Raw genomic sequence first — 10,406 nt, forward strand, 5'->3', positions numbered from 1 at the left:
TGTTCCATCTCCTGATGATGCCCAATCCTGTTCCATCTCCTGATGATTTCTGATCCTGTTCCTGAAAAGCTGTGCTTCTGTGGGCATTTGGTGAAGCCAGGATAGGTCCTCATTGTATTATTTTCTCACAGGCAAGTGACTTATGAATATTTGCTGTCGAGTGAGGTAACAGGAAAGCATCTAGATTTGTGGAAGATGGTCATTGAGGGATGTGCTGGAACAAACTCTTTGACATTTCTGGAGTAAGTGATTGTAAATAGAAGCTACACTGTCATGCATGCTGCACTGACAGAGATGTCTTGGTTCTGTAATGCAGAGCTGATCTCTCTCAACCCCAAATGAAATCTGATAATCAGATCAAACTTGATACCTTACTGGTGCAAACCTCTCCATTTCATTTTGAACAGTGAGTCATTTGGGAATCTCATCACTGGCATATTTCCCTATACTTTGGCTTCTAAATACTAAGCTGTGTCAATTTGCTAACACTTATTCCGTTCAGTATAAATAGCTTCTTCAAAGGCAGACTTTATAATGTGGCCTATAAACAGAATGTGCTGGAGAAAGTCAGCAGGTTTGGCAGCATCTGTGGCAAGAGAAACAAAGTTCAAGTTTTGAGCCTTCTTTGGAACAGGATGGCATTGGGTATTGAGAGTCGTCTTTTTCAAAGTGCTGAGCCCTGTCACAATTCTAACACTCTGTGCAGCGGCACTTGGGGGCAGCTTTGGCTGTGAGGCTTATTGTAGGGATAAGACAGTCAGGAGTCGCTCTGCACTTGCTGTGCAGCAATCTGTTCCACCTGCCTCTTCAACCTGGGATCTACATTCCCATCTGTGCTCTAGAGTCATCTCCCTGGTGGCAGCCTCTTTCCTGGTCTCAAGAGTCCAATCTTTCCCCGTCATCTGGTTGATATGGTGCCGTGCTTCAAAGGAAAGCAATTGAGATTTGTCACTAATATGGCTGCACAGCTCTATCTGGACATTTCCATCCCTCACTACTTCTGCTGGTGGTCCTTCAGTATCCTGTCCTTGGTCAATTTGAAGAAGGGATGATGCCATCAAATAAGTTCATCAGCTTCAGGGATAGAGTCCAGATTGTCCCCTTTGTCTTGTTCATTAAACCTCTGTTGTAGCTGTGTCGGGTTACTGCAGTTCCCAAGACCCTCTGTCAGTACCTCAAAGATCCGCTGCTACTCCTTTGCACATCATTACCCCTTCACAATATTTTCCAAAGGGCTTTCCTGCATAGCTTTCTCCTCACTCACACTGAGGATCCTAACCCGTGAGCCATAATCAGACTGACACCATCAATCGAGTTTTCAATCATTGCATCATCCGCTGTTTCTAGTTTGCTCCCAAATCTGTCCAACAAGTAGAATATCTGATCAGAAGTGTCACTTTCTTCCTCCTTAGCATCAAGGGAACACATGTGGAGATCCTCTGTTAGTGTTAGGCCTAAAGGTCGGATTCCCAGTGTCCACACCCGAGCCTTCAGGGATCTTGGGGCAGTTTCATTCTTCCTTGTGGACATTTCCATTTTCAATTCCTTCACAATCTGCTCCATCTTAGCCTTTAAACCTCATCAATCATGTCTTGACATCTATGTTATGGAATTTTGCCCACTATTCCAAAAATGCAACATGAAATTCAAACATGTGTAAGGCCCAAATATCATGAAGCTGGGTTTCTTTATACCACTAGCATCATGTCATTACAAACAGGGAGAGAAATTAAGGATAAACAAGGAACTATTTCCTGCAGAGACATGGAAAGAGCCTATGGGTTACATCGTGTTGAAGAATTCCTCTTTCTCTTGGTTCCCTTTTCCATCAGCCTTCTTTCCACCAAAGATATCCTTTTTGCTGTATGACTACTCCAGTAGCCCTCCCCCACCATCACCATCTGCTGGTGGAGGTCCCATTGCATTTGAGAGAGTAAACTGCACCATTTTCTTAATGATAAAATGATTTTATTGTCACCTGTATTTTACAGGATAAAAACAGTAAAATACAGCAAAAAGCTTTTCCACTGTCACCACAATCTGGTGCCGTTTTGAATTGTTTAAAATGAAGAAAGAAAAATAGTCCATCGTCCTGAGCCAGCATCCTCCAGTCTCTGAGTTGTGAATGGGCAAGTCGACTTGTATATAAGTTGGAACGCAATGTAAAGCAGCTGTTTGTATGTCAGTTCTTTAACATTACACCTGTTATCAGATTGCATTCAGAAGTACGAGTGTTTGTTTGGTCAATGTTTCTGTAACTGGTTGCACTGTCGTGTTTTTTTTTAATCAGACTATTCAGGGATGTTAAGACTCATCTCTGATGGAGGTGGGACACTACCACTGCACCACAAGATTCGTTAAAAATCATAGATTTCCTACAGAATGGAAGCAGGTCATTCGGCCAGTCGACCCCCCAGTGACCCTCCGAAGAACATTCCACTGCCATACCCCTGCATTTCCCATGGCTAATCCACCTAGACTACACGTTCCTGAACACTATGGAGCAATTTCCCATGGCCAATCCACCCAACCTGCACATCTTTGGACTGTGGGAGGAAACCACAGCACCCGGCAGAAACCCACACAGATACAAGGAGAACGTGCAAACTCCACACAGTCATCTGAGGGTGGAATTGAACCCAGGTCCCCTGGTGCTGTGAGGCAGCAGTGCCAGCCATGGAGCTACCGTGACACCATGATTGTTCAGATATGTGAAGACATCCCTCTGGAGCTGGTGGCACTGGCTGATCTGTAGGCTTATTATTTCTCACTGGGTGTGATAGATTGGCTCATACACATGAGCAATTGCTGATACTGTGAGGTCATGAGAGCTTACCAATGGTGTTGGAGATCTTGTGTCTCCATCAATAACACCCCTACTTTTCAGTCCAGGACTTGGTTACCATGGATAAAGTATCCAGGTTAACATTCAGGCTGCCAACATGGAAACATAGAAACACAGAAGATACGAGCAGGAGGAGGCCATTCGGCCCTTCAAGTCTGCTCCACCATTCTTGACGATCAAGGTTGACCGTCCAACTGAATAGCCTAATCCTGCTTTCTCACCATAACCTTTGCTCCCATTTGCCTCCAAGTGTCACCTCTTGAATACGTTCAATGTTCTGTCATCAGCTACTTCCTGTGATAATGAATTCCACAGGCTCACCACTCTTTGGGTGAAGAAATGTCTCCTCATCTCCGTCCTAAATTTTCTACCCCGAATCCTCATACTGTAACCTTTACAACTACAGGAGGTTCTCAATTTATGAACATCTGACTTATGTGCATTCGTACTTACAAGCGCAATCCTGTGCAGAAGTGTAATTTTAAAAATCTGACATACGAACATTTCTTGTACTTACAAACAGCTGCTTTACGCTGTCCTGCACTGTGTACAAGCCGAATCCTGAGCGGACTCCAAAATGGGACCAGTCCGCAACCTGGGCACTGCCCGTACTCTCCAAAGGGGGAGAAAAATTGTATTTGATAATATGAAAGAAACAAACTGTGACTGTTCATGTTCTTTGTGGCATTATGATATCAGTACCTGTACATGGTCTGCAAACATGAGTCACAGTATTTACGCCCCCCAAGCAAGTTAGGAAGATCTAGTAAAAAAATAGGTCTGAAATGATCACTCAGTTTATGTCTATGGTGTTAGTCATGAGAGATGCACAGTGGAAACTAATAGAGAGCATATTTGATAAAAACTGAAGGAACTGTGGATGCTGTAAATCAGAAACAAAAACAGAAATTGCTGGAAAAGCTCAGCAAATCTGCAGCATCAGTGGAGAGAAATCCGAGTTAATGTTTCAGGTTGAGTGACCCGACTATATTTACATTGTTTCAGTGTGCGTTTATTCGCGTATGTGTGTGTGCGTGTGTGTGTACGTCAATGTATGTGGTCTGCATATGTGTGTGCAGCTATGTATGTATGCGCGCGTGGTTGTATTTAGACATGGAAGGCTCTTCTCTTTAGTTTTTACATTTTGCTTCATGGCTGTGGAGGCTGTGGTAGATGAGTGACAACCAGGCAGCAAAGATATGTTGAATAAATAGCTTGAGTTTGCCTTTCAATGCAAGTGGTACTTTGTGGCTTGATGTGCAAGGCCCTCCAGCTGATGCACAGAGTAAGGATAGGGGATGATTCCTGTGGCAGATCTGTCATCTATCTTAATAGAATGCCATATCTGAAAAGTCTTATGCATTAGACATGAGACTGCTAGCAGAGCTGTCACTCGGATTTCAGTAAAGCATAATGGTGGATGTGAGAGATTTTCATAGCCTGTCCAATCAAACTTAGCCATACACTTGTAGAATTTGTTCTTCCAAATTTGAATTATTTCAAGAGAGAATATTTTTTGCTGCGATAAGATTAGCCATGATTGTATCAAATAGCAGACAGGCTTGAGGAGCGAACTTGCCTATTCCTGCTGCTAGTTCTTTTATTTTTATGTTCTAATTTGTGGAGGTAAGAATGACATAAGGATGACATCAGGGCAGTAGTGAGAGATGATATAGATTCCATGGATAAAACGGTTGAATCAATGTGGGTGGAAATTAGAAATAGTAAGGGGAAAAAAGTCACTGATAGGCGCACTCTATAGGTCACCAAATAATATCATGGCAGGGTGGGCAATAAACAAAGAAATAACTGATGCATGTAAAAATGCTACGGTAATTATCATGGGGGATTTGAATCTACATATTGATTGGTCAAACCAGTCGGTTAAGGCAGCCTTGAGGAGGAATTCATAGAATGTCTCCGCGATAGCTTCCTCGAACAGTATGTAATGGAACCCACAAGGGAGCAAGCTATCCTCGATCTGGTCCTGTGTAATGAGACAGGAATAATTGCTGATCTTATAGATAGGAATCCTCTTCAAAGAAGCGATCACAGTATGGTTAAATTTAAAATACAGATGAAGGTGAGAAGGTAAAATCTAATTCCAGTGTCTTAACACTTAAACAAAGGAGACTACAATGGGATGAGGAAGAAGTGGTTAAGGTAGACTGGGAGCAAAGACTATATGGTGGGACAATTGAGGAGCAATGGAGAACTTTCAAAGCGATTTTTCACAGTGCTCAGCAAAAGTATATATCAGTGAAAAAGAAGAACTGTAGGAAAAGGGATAATCAGCCATGGATAACTAAGGAAATAAAGGAGGGTATCAAATTGATAGCAAATGCATACAAAATGGCAAAGATTAATGGGAAACTAGGGGATTGAGAAATCTTTAAAGGTCAACAGAAAGCCAGGAAAAAAGCTATGAAGAAAAGTAAGATGAATTATGAGAGTAAACTAGCTCAGAATATAAAGACAGATAACAAAAGTTTCTACAAATACATAAAATTAAAAAGAGTGACTACGGTAAACATTGATCCTTTACAGGATGAGAAAGGGGATTTAGTAATATTTTGTGTCAGTCTTCACAATGGAAGACACAAATAACATGCCAATAATTGATGACAAGGAGGTTACAGCCGGTGAGGACCTAGAAACAATCATTATCACTCAAGAGATAGTGTTGGGCAAGCTCAAGGGGCTAAAGTTAGACAAAATAAAAACTAAAAGAACTGCAGTTGCTGCAAATCAGGAACAAAAACAGAACTGCTGAGGAAGGGTCACCAGACCCAAAACGTTAACTCTGATTTTTCTTCACAGATGCTGCCAGACCTGTTGAGCTTTTCCAGCAACTTTTTTTTTGTTTTTGTTCCTAAAGCTGGACAAGTCTCCTGGCCCTGGTGGAAGGCATCCCAGGGTACTAAAAGAGATAGCAGGGAAACTAGCAAATGTAATCATGGTAATTTACCAAAATTCGCTGAACTCTGGGATGGTCCTGGCAGATTGGAAAACAGCAAATAGTGAAAAATTGCAGGTGTCCTTCTGCATGAATCTCAAATAGTTGGTTTGTTGGTGCAGCAGGTCATTAAGAATATGCAGCAGGTAATTAATAGAACATTGTCCTTCATTGCTAGAGAGATGGAGTTTAACAATAGGGAGGTTATGTTGTATAGCGTGCTGGTGAGGCCACACCCAGAGTACTGTTTACAGTTTTGGTCTCCTTACCTCAGAAAGGATGTACTGGCACTGGAAGGGGTGCAGAGGAGGTTCACTAGGTTGATTCCAAAATTGAGAGGGCTGGCTTATGAGGAGAGATCGAGTAGACTGGGATTATACTCATTGGAATTTAGGAGAATGAGTGGGGGTGGGGGGAATCTTATAGAAACATATAAAATTATGAAGGAAATAGATAAGATGGAAGCAGGGAGATTGTTTCCACTGGGGTGAAACTAGAACTAGGGGAAATAGCCTCAAAATCTCTAGGATCCAGTAGCTTGCTGATACACACAAAAGAGACATAGAATCCCTACAGTGAGGAAAGAGGCCATTCAGCCCATCAAGTCTGTACTGACCCTCTGAAGAACAAACCACCCAGAGCCCACCCTATCCCCATTTCCCATGGCTAATCCACCTAGCTTGCACACCCCTGGCCACTATGGGCAATTCCCCACGGCCAATCCACCTAACCTGCACATCTTTGGACTGCAGGAGGAAACCACAGCACCTGGCAGAAACCCACGTAGACACGGGAGAATGTGCAAACTCTACACAGACAGTCGCTGGAAGCTGGAATCAAACCCAGGTTCCTGGCGCTGTGAGGCAGCAGTGCTAACTACTGAGCCACCGTGCCAGGCTTTACAGAAAGAGTGGTCTTTAAGCAATTAAATACTGGTAGTCAGCCAGCACCACATTAGCCAGCATCAGTGTCTTTAGAAGAAGAGAGAAGCAAACAGAAGAAAATTAAGGAAAGAATAAAGTATAACCAATAGAGCTGAAAGTCATCTTAAAAACCATCAAGTCAGATTGTCAGCCAATTCCACCCTGCCCCCAATCCCACCATATTGGTCTTGGGTTTTATTTCCCCAACTCCAAAAGAGTAATCTGCTCCAAAAGATAGATTTACAAACTGGGGACCCTAGACTCTGGAGATACTGTGAGATTGCCAGGTTTCTGTCTACCTCTCGTCAAATAATGAATTTTGTTTGATTTGTGAATTTCCTGGGAGATTACTTCTGTCACTGAATTCTTCAGCGCTGACAGATTTAGGTTTGATTGATGGTGCTGCTTTCAGAGGAATGAGAACAGGGGTTCTCCTGAAAAAATATCATTATTTATATCCCCTACCCATCAACTGCCCTCACACAATCACTAACTAAGCACAATGTGGACTCAAAGCATGGAACAGATGGAACTGAACTGGATTTACTCCACTTAACAGAAATAATTCAAACACCAGAGAAAGTATTTTAATTCTTTTCTCTTTGTTTGATGGGAAGACTCCACATGAGAGAGAATTCTGTCAGGAGTAATTTTCAATATTGCAGGCGTAAGCTTGGATCAATTTGTACCATCCTTCCTGAATCAGACTGTTGTCAGTTCAAAGGGGTTAATGTTTTGGATCAAGTGGCCCTTCGTCAGAACTCAGATCTGAGGAAGGGTCACTCCACCTGAAACATTAACTTTGATTTCTCTTCACGCATGTTGCCAGACCTGCCAAGCTTTTCCAGCAACTTTTGTTTTTGTTTCTGATTTACAGCATCCGCAGTTCTTTTGGTTTTTGTTGTCAGTTGATTGATTTATTGTCACGTGTACCGAAGTACAGTGAAATGCTTTGGTTAGAAGCAGTACAGGCAGATCAAAGGATGTACAGATCAAAAAGGCTTAGACAGAGACATACAGGTTACATTGCACAGAGTGCGTGCTAGGCGAGATCAACATTAGTAAGATCTGCAAGATTGGAGGCAAGAGACTCCATTCATCAGTCTAATAACAGATGGGAAGAAGCTGTTACTGAAGCTGCTGGTGCGTGTGTTCAGGCTTCTGTACCTTCTGCCTGACGGAAGAGGTTGTAGGAGATCATTACCAGGGTGCAATGGGTCTTTGATGATGTTGGCAGCCTTTCCGCAGCAATGAGAAGTGTAAGTGGAGTCCATAGGTGCAAGGTTGGCTTCCGTGATGGTCTGGGCTGTGCACACCACCTCCTGTAGTTTCTTACGGTCCTGGGCAGAGCAGTTTGCCATACCAGGCCATTATGCACCCAGACAGTGCGCTTTCAGTGGTGCATCTGTAGAAGTTGGTGAGGGACCTTATGGACATGCCAAATTTCCTGAGCTGCCTGAGGAAGAAGAAGCATTGTTGTGCCTTGTTGACTGTTGCATCTACGTGGGAAGTCCAGGACAGGTCGTCGGTTATCATCATTCTGAGGAACTTGATGCTCTCCACCCTCTCAACCTCAGTGCCATTGATATAGACGGGGGCATGTTCTCCTCCTTTCTTTCTGATGTCAATGATCAGTTCTTTAGTTTAGCCGACATTGAATGAGAGGTTGTTTTCATTCCACCACATCACCAAACTCTTTATCTCCCTTCTCTATTTTGACTTGTCATTGTCAGATATCCATCCCACAACAGTAGTGTCGTCAGTGAAATTATAGATGGCATTCGTTTGGAACTTGAAACACAGTTGTAGGTGTACAGGGAGTACGGTAGAGGGCTGAGGACAAATCCTTGGGGGCTTCCAGTGTAGAGTGTTATTGTGGAGGAGCTAACATTCTCAAACTCACAGCTCTGTGTCAGAAGGTCATGGGTTCAGCTCTCACTTGGAGAGATTTATGTTGAAATTTTATGTATATTGCAATGCTGAGGGAGTGCTACACTGTCTAAGAGCAATATTTTTGGATGTAATTAAACAAAGGTTCTGTCTAATCTTTCACCCAGACATATAAGATCCTGTGGCAATATTTTGAAGAGCAGAGGAGTTATTCTTGGAATTTTGGCCGATTTTTATTCTTCACCCAACAACATTCAACCAACTGCCTAATGTGGTCATTGTCAAATTTCTTTTTAAAACTGTTATTATTCTTTAACACCAGCTCTGCTGGATAGCTGGATTTGTTATTCGCATGTCTGACATCAGACTCCCAAAAAAACTGCTCTACTCAGAACTCGGTTGCACAGGAGGTTCCAGGGAGCTTAGCAGAAAAGCTTTAGGGATATCCACAAAGCATCTTTTAAGAAATTAAGCATCCCTGGTGACTCATGAGAGTCCTTCACGTGCAGTTGACCAAAATGAAGAAGCTTCAGTTGGGAAAGCACCAAATATATCGAGATACTTCATCAAGAACACACATAGGTGAAGTCAAGATATTGGATAGAAGGTGCAAGCATCTCAACAGTCATCTACCCGAACCTTCAAGCATCACATGGCCTGCATGTGGCAGAGTCAATAGATCACTCACTGGACGTAACAGCCAAGTCAAAATTCATTGAACCAGAGTGGAAGCATGTCATCCTCATTCCCAAGGAACTGCTTAAAAGAAGTAGAAAGACTACTGTAGGACCTCGATGTGCACAAATCAATTTGTTGCATTTCAAACTCCATGGCAGTGACTGAAATTTAAAAGTAGACTTTAGATCTTTAGGATATCCCAAGTTCTTTCTTCTTGGCTAAGATATAATGCTTTTAGTCATTTAAGAAGCTTAGCCAGGCAGTTAATCTGCATTTCATTGCATGATTAGGTCTTGCAAATTAATTCAAAATTGCTTTGCATATGGTAAAAAGAAATTGCAGTGACCTGCTTATTTTACATACGTCTTATCACCAGACAAGCTTCCAGGTTTGCACCACAGTCAACAGACCAACACTAAAACATTGTCTATATAATTTTCACTCCTTGAGATTGTCAGGAATGGTATAGAAATTGAACATTGTGGAGTTTGTGCATGCATTATACCAATGTGGTCTATGTTTGCCTAGCAGTAAGTTTGTTAAATTTTAATGTAACAGCCCACGATGGTTTAAGTGGGGGCTTCCAGTCTCGTATCAGACTATTTTGAATTGTCAATACTGGTTGTGGTGTGGGCATCAGAAATTACGTCAATGGTAATTTATGTTACAGCATTAACACTGATGAGAGCCATGAAGGGTACATTACTTTAAGTGGGACAGCACTCTTGTCCCCACTGGCCTGGGGTGCCACTTGAAGTAGTGATTTCCCCAACCTTCACCCTTGCTGTAAATCACCAACCTTCAGGCTGACCATCAGATGGATTGGGGGGATGGTGGGGGAATGTTTTGGAGAAAAAGTGTTTCTTCCTTTTTTAGCACAATGTTAGCTGTAACAGAGGGAAGAAGTTTGAGAGGACCAGGTCAACGCGACATGAAAGGCCTTGTAGACCGGCAAATAACACCGATCCAACACCACCACCCTGCCACTGACACTGACACTGAAGGGCATCTGGATTTATTATTCTCACTGTGGCTTCAGGCATTCCAAATGGGAACTTTAGGTTCGGTTTTCCTTTTTGTTCAGGTATGCCCTATCTGCCATTACCCTGCCTCA

This window comes from Rhincodon typus, chromosome 29, assembly GCF_021869965.1.
Source record: "Rhincodon typus isolate 14 chromosome 29, sRhiTyp1.1, whole genome shotgun sequence".
NCBI lineage: Eukaryota > Metazoa > Chordata > Chondrichthyes > Orectolobiformes > Rhincodontidae > Rhincodon > Rhincodon typus.